Below are 14,297 nucleotides of genomic sequence, written 5' to 3'. Positions count from 1 at the left end.
CCTGGAAGAGATGGTTTTTCTTCATTTATCACTTTATTTGGTTACTGTAATTGTCTTTTCTTGGTATCCAATAAAATGTATTGTTATTATTGTATAAATGTACCTTATACTTTTTGATTTGTACACTTATTTAATTTATTTTTAAATCTTTTCAAGCCGTTACGTTTCTTTCTAAGCTTGGTCTTGGTATTAGTAGACTACTTCTATTTCATACTTGAGAAAATCTACTTAACTTCCTACCATGTCTTTAGCGGAATCCATCTCAGACTTCCTTGAAAAGAATTCATTTATTTATTCTGGTCAGTCTAAGGTCCTTTATCCGTGCCCGGGTCGTTAAGTGGACATACTTGAGTGCTGTTTGGTCTTTAGATTTACCTTTGCTCTTTCTAACTCTGACCCCACTCAATCATGTACAAGATTTGTCTTCGATGTTTTTGTTCCTTAATTCATCTTTTTTTTTTTCAAAGACTTTTCGACCCAGTGAGGTCAGTGACTCTTTTCTATATCCTCTATCAATTACAAGACGAGTCAAAATAAATAAAAAGTGACGTCAAACATTATGGATTCTTTAAAAAAATAGCGGTTTGAATATCGGCGAAAGTGTTATCGGTAGTTTTGAAGTAAGCATTGGACATAAGTAGGTATGTTGGAAACTGTTGTTTTATAAATAAAGATATATTATTCAAGAAGTGTTTGTAGTGCAATTCGAAGGCACTAAAAGCTTATTCAACAATTATTCAATGAACATAATTATCAAACATTTACCAAATTAAATTTATATTAACGATTTGAAAAATTGCCTTTGAAATAATCTCGAAGAACCCTGTGATACTACGCATTAAGAAAATATAAACAAATGTATACAGTTTAAAAAAGAGTTGAGTTAACATCAGCAATCTTTGTTGGTAGTTTGTATTCAGAGTTGCATCACGTTTCGTGGACACAGGACTTACTTTACCCTTTTTTACCTTTTAGTTTCCTCTATCCACGAACCCTCTGTTAACGGTTTTCGTGGTATATTTACGACATGGACGCCTTTTTAAGTCTCCATGGACTGTCCTATCGTTTTTCAAATGTAATTTTGTTTGCTATGTATAGGGAAGGTTGTATGATCTTGAATAATTTGTGTATTATTTACCTCTAAGAAATATTAAAATCAATAAGGTATACATTAGGTATACATAAGTACAATTGGTTTTTTAAATATTTTTAATTAAAAAAACTTAAAAGTTGTACTTACCTATTCTTCTTAATATTTCCCTGTAATTTTTATTAATAAATAAAATTAGATTATGTAGTATTTTACAAATGATTAAATCAATCAAAATTAAAATATTCTTTATTCAAATAAACTCATTACAAACACTTTTTGGCCGTCATATTACAGTACACTTGGTGGTAGGGCCAGTCTGGGTGGGTACTACCTAATCTAATAATCATGTATTCTACCATCAAACAGCAATACTTTGTTTTGTTGTGTTACGGTTTGAAGGGTAAGTGCGCCAGTGTAAGTATTATTATAGCGCATTGGAGATGCAAGGAATAATTAAAATTTCTACGAGTGGTGGAGACCACTTACCGTCAGGTGAATCATTTGCCCGTCCGCCTACTTATTCTTATTAGTATGTAAACGTTGGTTTTCACTATATAAAAATTCTTTCGCTGGTCTTCTAAAGGGGAATTAATCAGTAAGTGCCACTGTATGGGATAAATATTTTGACCTTGACATAAATACTAGAAAAATATGTGTATAATTTTTTAGCAGGAAAATAAGCTACTTAATGACAAGTGGTAACTGAACATTGATACAAATATACATTAGCGTTATAAAGCACATACGATGTTTAAGCCTGTGATATATTGATTCGACTCAATCAACAATTCGAAACCAAGTAATACGAAGTATTCATGTTTGGTACTGAAATACTTATGAGTAAATCCTCCCACCATTGTTATATACTAGCAAAACAGAACATGTTGGTATATATATGGGCATTAATAAGCTCTGGCGATCGGTTCAACGTCATAGAACTTGATGTGCTGTAGTGCCGTCTAGTATAAAAATCTTCTCCATCTCGATCAAATCTCGAACAGATATCAACGTCTTTTTTTATATTATGACATTAGTATCTAGTACATCGCTTATCATGATAAAAATATTTTATTGTTCATGGAAATTTTAGTTTTATAGGTTTATACAAAAGCAACGAAGGCTTGCCGTTCAATTTTCCAGAAATCGATACCAAAAGCTTTCTCAACGATTCCCCAACTTTAGGATGCGAATCACGTTCCAAGTGTGTTACGCTCCTCCTGCGAAAAGGTACTCTATAATTTTATTTTCCGACCAAAACGTAGTTACCTTGATACTGATACTTTTATAAAGATATTTCGCATCAACTTTCAAAGATGTTTTTGTCTCTGATCAAAGACAAATTGAATCAACTTTCGTTATATATGCTCTATTTTATGAGCTCCGTTTTCCAATTTCTTTCGTTGCAGGTGTCAATACAGAGATTTTGGGAATAACCGTATATTTGATTAGAAATTTATCGACAACGAAGTGCTGGTGGTGTTAGTTTAGGTCTTTAATAAAAACCATAAGTACAGAATTCAGTTAATTTGAGACGAGATGGCGCAGTGGATTGAACGAATTAATCTTAACCGAAGATTGCATGTTCAAGGCCGTTAAAGCACCAGCTAAACACAAAAACCCTTTTACCACACACATTTTCATAATTTGTTAAATATCAGTCATTATACGTAGGTAAGTTAATTTAAAAGTAACTACTTGTTTTGTTGAACATACATTCTTTAAATATGTGGATGGCGAATTTCAAAAACAGCGAGTAATATTTTAAAACATTTTTCGTGTCGTGACAGTTAGGCAAGCTAGCATTTTACCGCCTCTCAAATATAAACCCTGCATAGAATTTATTAAATAATTATAATATTGAGACAAATTTCGACTTCGTTTACTTTTGTTTATTTATTGAAGATGAGCACTTGTAGCGACAAGTACACATTAAAACAATAAAAATACATTCAAATTTAATATAAAAAGCGCGGTTCATCAGGACGGCTATAAGATGCATTTGCTTTGTACAGTATTAATATTCTATAATACATTTTTTATATTACTTAAAACGGTTATAAATATAGACAATAATTGTATAACACTTAAAGATGTTGTCTACATATCACAAATATACTTCAATGACATTAATTTGGTTAAATAACAACCTCTTTCTGTAAGTCTATATTATAAACACACATCAGTCAAGAATATTTCTTTAGTGAATAAAGTTATATTTCATAATTTATCTATGTAATGATGTTGTTTAGGTATTTTTTAATGTGTCGACCTATAAATGAATGATAAATATTTTTCCTTTGTTTTTGGGTATGCTGGAAGAAATCACTTCAAAGGATAAGCTTTCCTTTTATACTAAGTACTCTTTGACATGTTTTGTAAATATATGTTTTTATTTTTCTGTTACGATATATAATAAATAGTTAAAAAATAATTCTACCGAGAACCGATATGAAATTCGGTCGTTCCGTTGAAATAAAAACAATAATAAATACATACACAAATTAAAAATATAAAATAAAATCTTGTTTCGAATAATCCTCATTCTCTGTAAATGATTTTTCAATTTAAGTTTCAAAGTTCTTGTATTTGTATGTATGGCTTTCGGCATTATGCAAGTTTTATACAATTTTCTTGTTATATATATTTTTAATAACATAGAAGCACTATTTAAATGTAGTATTTAATTTTGCTGTGAATTCGTTTTTAATGTTCTTGTGTTAGTATAAATTTTAATTTTAACGCGTAATTACTTCGTTCATGCAAAATAATTGCACTCGGACACATAAATAATAAAATAAGGAAATCCATCAATCCGCTCTAGTAATCAATTAAATGTGGTTACACCAATTTAAAATTTAACAACGTGTGGACAGAAACGATAAATTTGTAATTGATGAAAATCCAGCGTTGTGTGTCATTAAAGGAGAAAATATTGAACTTAACTATTTAAGTAAATGGCCGCATGCTCCGCTACTGGATAGAGGCCTTTCCTTTTGTAAAGAATAAGGTTTGGGCCCTATTATAGCATTGATAAACACGCGGTATTCTTTTACTTGGTGGTGAGGCTTTGTACAAGGTTAACCAATGATTGCGGGATCAAACCTAGGCAACCACCACTGGGTTTTTCATGTGCTTAATTTGTGTTTGTAATTCAACTCGAGCTTGACGGTGAAGGAAAACGTCTGAAATCTGCATGCGTCTAGTTTCAATGAAATTCTGTCACGTGTGTATGTATCCACCAACACGCATTGGAGCAACCTGGTGGAGTAAGTTCCAAACCTTCTCTTCAAAAGGGAGAGGAGGCCTTAGCACGGCAGTGGGATATTGACAGGTTATACTTTAAGCAATACTAAGTTTGGAAAGCTTATGCCTTAATATCACTTTACACACACAATGGAGGATATTTTCACTTCAAATATGTATGGTTCTACTTCGTACTTATTATCTTCGATAACTGACGTGAATTAGATATGTACTAAAGTAATATAAATATAATATAAATATAATAATATAATAGACACGTATACGCTCTTATGGTTGCGCAGGACTTTAAATACTGACCTTTGACTAAACAAGATTGTCATATTTACTAATTGAATGTTTACGTTTGAATGTTACATTTGATGCTCAACGAAAATTGAAAGGAATGTTAAGTAAATAAAAACAATGTAATTGAATCAACTAAATATAATTATACTATCAAGTTATGAGTTGGCGAGCGTTTATTGAATCAATTTTTGTAGCTTCAATTCGACCGAATGTCTTTTTTCTATTTATTCGATTTAGCTTGACGTATCTTGCTTGACAGTATTAACAAATTACAGATCCATTAATATCATCCATGATAATAATCGATAGAAATAATAAACAGTGTTATTAATATTAAGCGGATGAAGAGTTTCATAACGCATCGTAGTAAAAGCTAAATTTTAGCTTGTTTTGATATATTATTTAGATATTGCGGAATAAATCAATCCAATAAATAAAAGCCACTCGTATAAAAATGCTCATACATACATCAATTCCCCTTTGTTTATGAGAAACGTCGTTAAATAAGAAGTGGTCTTCTATAATAAAATCCGGATTGCGGTCCGTGAATACAAGGTAAAGGGACGTATTTCGCACCTGAGCCTCTGCTTGATACGGAATAACTTATTCAATACACCTTCAAACAAAATGACATCATCTCTGTTGGCTGAATGCAATATTTCAAGAGCATTCGGAACTATACAATAAACATAATTTCTTATTTCTGGAAATATACAGATGTTATTTAGCTTTTAGTTTGTAATTTCGATGAGGATTCTTCTTCTTCAATTCTTTACGCTATATAAGCCGCTAAGTGATACAAAACTTCTGTTCATTTGGACTATACTTGACTCTCTCATATGTTACTGAGGGATGATTAAATACAGACATAAGGGAAGTAACGTCTTAGTTCCCTTGGTTGGTAAGGTCCTATTGGTACTGTATTTACACTCTTGACAGTTCCGGTGTTGAAGAGGATACCATTAGATAGCCCATTGGATTAACAAATTTGGTTCGGAAAACGAAAACAGCGCGATTTTTAAAATCATATTATATCCAAGCTTTCGCCAGCGGTTTTTTCGAACCGATATGATTAAGGAACCTTCAAGAAAAGAGCCTAATTCTTTCTTAAAGGTATTGCAGATGTACCACCACCCATGGTAATCACTTTCCAATAGGTGAACCACCTATTAGTTTTAGCCTAATTCCATAGAATAAAAAATAAGGTAGGTATAGAATTAAAATCTCATTTGTTTGTTTACTGGATTCATTTTATGAGCCGTATTTATTACATGAGATAAGCCAAGGTCCCCCATTTTATATTTCCAAATGGTGAATTATTTTTTGTCGTTAGTATAAAAATGTGGTTTCCACTGCATCAAGTCCATAATACTGTTACAAAGCTCTCGTTTGCCAAATTTAGTGGGGCCCGGAAGACGCATGGTTGCGGTCTGGTTATTTATGAGTTGTTTTTTGTGTAGGGTTAATGGCATTTAATGGTGTACTTATGTAACAATTACAATGACCTCTGCTTTCTATCTGACCGTAATTTGTTTTGAGGTCAATGCCCCGTAACGAAATTAAGGAGTCATGTCTATTTTTATTTTGTTTTCCAATTACAGACACATTAAAAAAGTTACCGGTGTTTTGGTAAATAATTGGTCGTTTTTATTACGTTATAAATAATACGATATATTTTTTTAATCATAAAGAACATTTCGAACTGCACCCGTGATGACTATTCTACGTTTTTAATTGATCTATCTATTTTTTAAGTGACTTCATATAAAAATATTCTGGAATGATAATCATAATAAAAATTTTGTTTAAGTTATTTTGACTATATTAAATATTTATCGAAAATTCAGAAAATCTATTGAATAAATAGATGTAACAAAACTAATTTCGTATTCAAATTGATTTGATTTATTTTGGTATTTCTATGTTGAAATTGTTTCTGTTATTAAACTTTGCTTGAATAAGTTTATTATTATATAAACTTAATAATAATTAAACTAAAGCAATTTTGTACGAACTAGACTCAAGTATTTTACTACTTCTGTTATGAGTTAGCTGTTTTATAAGCGAGTTTTGAATGCCGTCACGTCATATTTCTTGTTATTACATTTTTCATAGACGTTGAATATTTGTAAAATATTCGGAATCGTGAATTTTAATACTTTTATGTTGGCAGGTTCGGAGCTACGTGATGTTGTGCTGCACCTGGGTCAGTGTTTTAAATCTCATATTTGTCGAGCGTTACATTTGTATTATTATTTATTGTATCATATTTTAATAATATATATTCAAATGTTTTATATTATTTATTTATTAGATCACCAACAGAATGTTCACTAATACAATTAAATACTGACACACATCCAGTTAAGATCTTATTTTAATAATAGGTGATATCGTCAATTAAGTTAGACAGGCAACAATCAAATCAAAGCAATACATTAAAGTTACCCATTTGTTTTCTCCGTACAAAGAAAGGTAAATGTAATAAATTAGCTTATAGAATAAATAATTTATCTAGTTTAAACCGTTAATAAACGCTTCATTTTAATAACCCATTACAGAAATTGTTCAAATATTTATTTTACCAATTATATTGTAAATTTTTATGATTATATTCAAAATAGATTTATAACCTAATTACTTACTTACTACCTATAACGTACTTTAAAAATGATGCATTCCTACGAAAGATGACGTTTGACCTTTTCTATGATGACGTTTGACTCTTATAGTGCCTAACCTAGTTTATGGACTTGAAGTCTTATTGAAGTCGATTTTTTTTCTATTTATTCCAAAAAAAAACAACTTTTTTGTTAAATATATATTTAGATATACTTTAGTAAAAAAAACAAAAGAAAGTTCAGTCAAATTACAATAATGATATGTGTTTATTTTTAGACTACCTAGACATATTAATATCTAGGCTTAGTATTGGAAATTTATGGAGTCAAAAATTATATCGAAAAGTCCAGTCAAAACACAGTAATGACATTTATGTTTTAACGAATATGCATAAATAAACGATAACACCGTATTAATCCGTATTAACATAAATTATATAAATAAACTACTGATGCTGTAGCGTAAACATCACTACATATATAGATAATTTTGATGTATTATATTTTGAGGTTATGAGCAAGAAAATTGTGTTAAATATATGTACTATTTAGAAAACACCTTTAATATTTGAATAAGCAATCACTACATCTAACGGAAGATTTGTAGGTCACAGCGTGCTGATCTACTAAATTCAGTATTAGTCCTGCAACTAATGTTAGATTTGGACACGGGAGGAGATGAATTATTAAGAAACTCTTGGGAAATCACGAGTGCGAAGTTTGATGTGAAAGATTTTAAGTGAGATTGTTGTTACTATCAAGTAATAGAATTAAATTCTTATTGGTACGGTAATAAAAATATAAGTCCAAATATAATAAATAATGACCAAAACTTGTGTTAGGAGTGGGGACGCGTAGCCCAAGGAGTCAGGATCGACCCTTCGACTTTTTACATCGCTAGGCGGCCCTTAGACCATTGCGCTATTGACGCTTAAATATTTCCCGCGCAGTAGAATAACATCATCGTTATGTTTTATGTATTAAATAAATAAATAGGATAAAAGGTTGAGAAAATAACAAAGAGTTAGGGGAGCTAATTTGATTCTATATTAGTAGGGAGTAACTCCGTCTGGGTAAGTATTTACCACAAAACTTTCCCACTAAGAACTAAAGGGTTGTGTTCTGATGTTATGAATATATACGTCACTGTAAATGCGATTACTACGTCACTGAAAATTATATAAGCGACATAATAACATGTTATCAAGATAGTTCTTTGATAATATTATAGTTTTTCTTCATATAAATTTACGCTCGTAGACAAGAGCACTGTTAGAAGTATAATTCCAAGATCTCCTCACACAATACGCCGCTAATTTTACTTCTAAAATTACACTGGCTCACCTTTCAAACCTGATCTCAAAAATGTATATATATGTTTGGCGATAGAATAAGTAATGAATGAGTGCACATACTCTCAAAAAAGTTCTGTCGGCTGTAGACTGCGGGATCGTGTTGAAATAACGCATCCGCGGCAAGTGTTCCATCACTGCGTTAAGGCGTCCTCTCCTTTTGAGAAGATGATTAAAATAGGAACTGGTACTAATTAGATGATACATAAATTGTTGGTAATACTTTAACAAATATACCTTTTTGTAACAAAGGATGATAATGAGGGGTTTTATCAGAATAGAACCATTTATTCGGATTTTTTCCAAGTTTTTTACTTTTCGCTTAACACTTTGATGGCTATACAAAACCCATTATGGCTCTGTAATTAAAGCGATTTTTGAGCGACTGTTTAACAAAGCATGTCAGCAATTAATCAAGTACAAGGGTTGACCTTTTTTACGAAAGGGATCGGATGAAAGGGCTCCACTCATTAGTCCAGCTTCTGCAATGATTAGTTAGGATTAAGATTCAAATAAATAGACTGTATTATATATTATTTAAAGCGTATTTTTAGTAAATAAGACATTTATTACAATTCTACTATAAGCTTTGTTGCACATTTTATAAATTTTTATCATTACATTTATACAATTAATTACTGTTGCTAATGTTTATACACGGAAGAATTAAAATTTCGTAGTCCTAAGTTATTGTGTTAAGTCCAAAATAAAATGTGTTTAATAAGAACAAAAAAAAAGTACAACTTGTAAAATAATGCAATTTTTCGCTTAAAAGAGCGACAAGCGACAAGCGACGCGTATTTCTTTGTTGTTAGTGCTTTGTGTCCGTCTGGGTAGATACCATCTATCAGATATTATCAGATATTCTACCTGGCGGTAGACAGCAGTTTTTGGGTGGTAGTGACTACTTACCAGCAAGTGACCAATTTTCTCTTCCGCCTAAATAGTGTTAGTAGACACTAAAATCAATTATCACGGACGATTAGATGGTGAAAAGCTTGTATTTAACGTTCTCTGACAATGCACTTTATGATACAGAGATTTTTACGTATTTTTGAAATAACACAGTGAAAAGAATAGGTCGCCTCAAGCACGACGCAAAAACAAAAATAGCCTCTCTTACAGAGCAATACCCTTGAACAGAGCGTGCTTAAACTGAATTTATTTAGATTTGCATTTAAGAATAATGTTATGGCCACTTGGCTTTCAAACTCGATCTTTTGAAATTAATATTTGAAGGGTGAAGTCTTTGTAAAGTGGTCAATTGTGCCTATGGTTTTGATTTGATTTTGCTGAATAGAATTTTAATAAACGAAACTAAACGCAGATTTTATTTATTTAATCAAAACAGTTCTAAGACAGTAGTAAAGGAATTAAATTATTATTTTTGCTCGCTTCATATAACATCACCCGTGTGCGTCAAACATGGCCGCCCGTTGGACTATCGTGTCATTGAATTCTTCGAAAAACGCATCTTAAATAGAAACACAAAATTGCCGCCGTGCATAGGGCTCTGCGCGCACAGAGACAATTTAAATGCACACTGACAATCAATTTAGTCCGATATATCAAGGGTATCCGATGGTGCGCCAACACATCGGCGTCGGCTACGATATCCGATATCGGATCGGACAATATGAAAGACAGATACATATTTCATACATTTTACTTCCTCCGATATCGTATCGGCGCCGGAAACCGATATCGGATCGGATACTGTGAAAACTCTCTAACGGCAAACTGAAATATATTCCCAATCTAAATTAATTACCTTCAAAGTATTGTGTGTCATAAAAGTGATGATTTGCAGCCGTGAAAACAATTTTAAGCAACACCCTTGTTTTTATACTTCGATATTTGTTCACAGATTTTATTTTAACACAAAACACAAGTTATGAAAATCGTAATAATGTAGGCAATCGTATTTCATCATAAGTATTAATAATTTAGTTCTGAAGTGCGAAACCACTTATGTCTGTTTCATTAAAATATTCTTCAAATAGCATTATAATATTCAATTAAATTATCATACAAAATCTATTTATGTCTTAATATGCAAAACAAAATTATTAAAAGGGGGCAAAGCTGTTTGTGGAATTCGCTCGAGGCAAGAAAATCTTATTTTGTTTTCCTCAGTATAAATATGTCTTGGAATTTTAAGATATTAAATGCGTCGGTATAACGTATGCGGACCCTCTGCCTATTCCACTGAAGGGGTCATTTGTATTCACAAGGGAAGATAGTAGATGCATTTGTAGTGCATGCCGTGGGTTCGTGGTGAAATTTCTCTACAAAATTTTATATAACATAATATTTATATATTTTATATTTTAGTAAGCAAGTTTATTGACGACGACATGCTTAAATTTTTAAATAAATAGAATAACGTCTGAAGTGGTAATTTTATGGGGATTAACGATTAAGTAAAATTATTATGTAATAATAATTATAAACAACTTCATTGTTTCATTATAGAATTTAACTCAATCCATCAATGAAGTCTTATCTCAAGCTATTAAACGTCACATAAATAAATGATATTCAAGTACATAATGCGAGACGCGTCCCCTCTCTATGCCGTGGATATCTCGACTTTTAAAATAAGATAAACTTATATGGCGCAAACGTAATCGCGCGCCTCATCCACTCTTATAGTTGCGGGGAACCAGGCAACCAACAAGAACGATTCGAAAGCAGGGAGCGTTGCCGTCAGGTTGGTCGTAAGACATTGGTCGTAAAAGTCTACCAAATCATTTCTAAGCTGTTTACACACAGCATTGCAGAACATGTAAAGTTTGATTTGCAAGAACTAGACTTGTGTCGTATGTGTACGTTGTATTATCCTCGAATTCTAAATATTTCGAAGTTTCTACTTCGCTAAGTACGTTTTAAACCTGACAATGTATTTAACGTGCCAGTTTTAGAACTTTGAAACTCATTGGATTTTCTAAAGAACTTTCACCAATTTGAGCGTAATAGTTAATTAAGTATTGTTGTTTCTTTCCTTTAAGAGTTTTAATTGAGGAGTTTCAAGTATTAGGGAGCTCGTTGAAGGAGACTACTTGTACAATTTAGTCTACGCACCGCCCTTCAACGTTTCATTAGAATAAACTTTTACTGTAAAAATGTCTTTTAAAAATAACTCTTTTATACTATAAAATTGTAAGGTTATTTTATGATATAATTATTAGAGTTTTTTAATTCTGCCAATTAATAACTTGTAATTAAATATTAATAATTAAGCCATATAAAAACCTAAAGTTAGTATTTCATAATTTTAGGCAGGATATACAAATTTTAATTTTATTTTTACAAAAAAGTAACTACTGAGTAAACAGTTCTTCTCGGTAGAATCTACTTTCAAAACTGTTGTTGGTGGTTTTCATTTAATATAATCTTGTAGGTCGTGAATAAAGAACATTTAATAAATTTTATTAATATAAGATTTAATAACATTAAGTGCTTAAATAAATATAAGAACATTTTATTTTGAAATTTCCAATATTTCAAAGAGCAATATTACTTTTCCATACATTTATAAGTAATTAAAAATAAAATCGACGACCTATATTTTCAAAAAAAAAATTTATGAAAATATTTTTTCACGTTATATTTTGCGAACGTTAAATAGTAGAACGCTCTACTGGTCTTTCTGCTCAATATTAATTGGCAGTAAGGGAGAACTTCAGCGATTTTTTTTAGTGCGCTAGGATCACCTTGACCTAATACCAAGCACATGGTTTACGTTCCAGCGTTAAAACCATCCCATGTGAGGAGATGCGAGGATTTCATGAGCACTTACAAGTAATGAGTTGCGTAAATAGTACCCACATACTGCGAATTTGTTTTATATTTAATAACCTTTTATCGTTTCTTTATTACGAACAGATTTCTTTTTCATACGCCATAAAACAGGTATTAATGGTTTTGTTTTATTTTGGTAAGGTAGCTGTTGTTTGAGATGTATTATATACTAAAGCCTTTTCAGAAAGACGTTAGATCTTCTGCCATGTGTTATGTATTATAGTTTAGTAGTTATTTCAATAAGGTAGTATTAAAACAAAATGTATCCTCATTTATTTATGTATATAGATTAACCTAACACAACAACAAAAGAAAAAAGAAGGTTACTTGATACATAGTGGCAATTGTATTTTCATGTTATTTGTAGTTTTTATACCGCATTTAATATTTGGCTTAAATCACACTATCAATATTTTATACGATGATGTCTATATAACTAGTCGGCGAAAATTAAATGCACTCCGTATGGTGACACTGTCGAGGCCATTCAAGCAATAGTAGCCTTTTCGAATGGATAGTGTTCGAAAAGGTTATGGTAAGTATGGCCTCTGGATTATTATGTTACTCCAATGTGAGTCATAGGCACACTGTTGCACGTACGGGTTGGTGTTTACAAATAATGTAGGTTTTCACAAGATATTTTCCTTCACTACTTTGGACAAGATCAAACATTTTCACATCACAATATATTTAGTTTTTATAATATTACTGATATATATTTAAATAAGCAATATTGTCTTTAAATGCCCGTATTTCATGTTCGCTATTCGGTCTACGTTAGTAGGTTAGCCCATATGGCAGGATTGCCGACGTTTTGATACTTCACGACTAACAAGATTCTTTCTTTCATTCTTAATAGAAATTTAAAAATTCCTTAATAAAAATTTTAAATACCAGATAAAATATTTAACATTATTTATTTGGTATCTTAAATGTTTAATTTTCTCAAGGTAAAGTTTACTTTGCTATTTTACTCAAAAGAATTCGGTTTTATTTACATCTTTTAATATACAATTTAATGAACAAAAGTATGAAAGCATTTACTTTACTCCTTCGTAAGGAATGAGAAAAAATATTTATGCTAAAGAATATTGCATACCGACACTAAATACTTAAAATTATTGCGAGCAATAATGGTTCTTATAGAATTATTGTTAAGGTTTACTTTACTTTATATTATTTCAAAATATCTGAAATAGGATCTATGAACCTTTTAAAGGCGATGCAGAACATAGTGCAAGACTATTTGTTAATGGTAGGATAAGAAAAATATGTATGTTGTATGGAAATTAAATACATCATATTTATATACATAATATATACTTTATATTTAACTTCAATATGCTCGTAGAACTTTAGTGCTTATAATATGACTGAGTCAATTATAATCACTTGCGTCAATTGTGTTGATTCATATGATAAAGATGTTCTTTTTTTAAATACTCAGAAAAAAATATATTTGGTAGATGGAGTCGATTGAACTTTTCTTACGAGATCTCAAAAAGAATCTGGTTGGCGATCATCCTTACGACGCTTTGCTTGGACGGTGGGAAATTGCGGACGTCGTAAATATTGGTTAATTATTATTATATAAGTTACGCAATTGAAATATTTTTTTTTCGCTTTTGGTCTATAATATTTACGGCTATGATATATGAGCAGATGCTTACACGATTAGAACAGCATATTTTCCATATTTTCGTTTCGTTTTTGGATGTACGTAATCATAGATGCACTTATTATATTTTTCATTTGTTCTTCTTACAAAATACTATGAATATTTTTTATATATTGTGATTTATGCAAATAAATAATTAAATGCCATTGAGAAACCGAGACATATTATACTGAGGTATTCAAACTAACCGTGGACTCATG

This window comes from Vanessa tameamea, chromosome 11 (genome assembly GCF_037043105.1).
Source record: "Vanessa tameamea isolate UH-Manoa-2023 chromosome 11, ilVanTame1 primary haplotype, whole genome shotgun sequence".
NCBI classification, from domain to species: domain Eukaryota; kingdom Metazoa; phylum Arthropoda; class Insecta; order Lepidoptera; family Nymphalidae; genus Vanessa; species Vanessa tameamea.
This window is presented reverse-complemented; position numbering follows the sequence as displayed.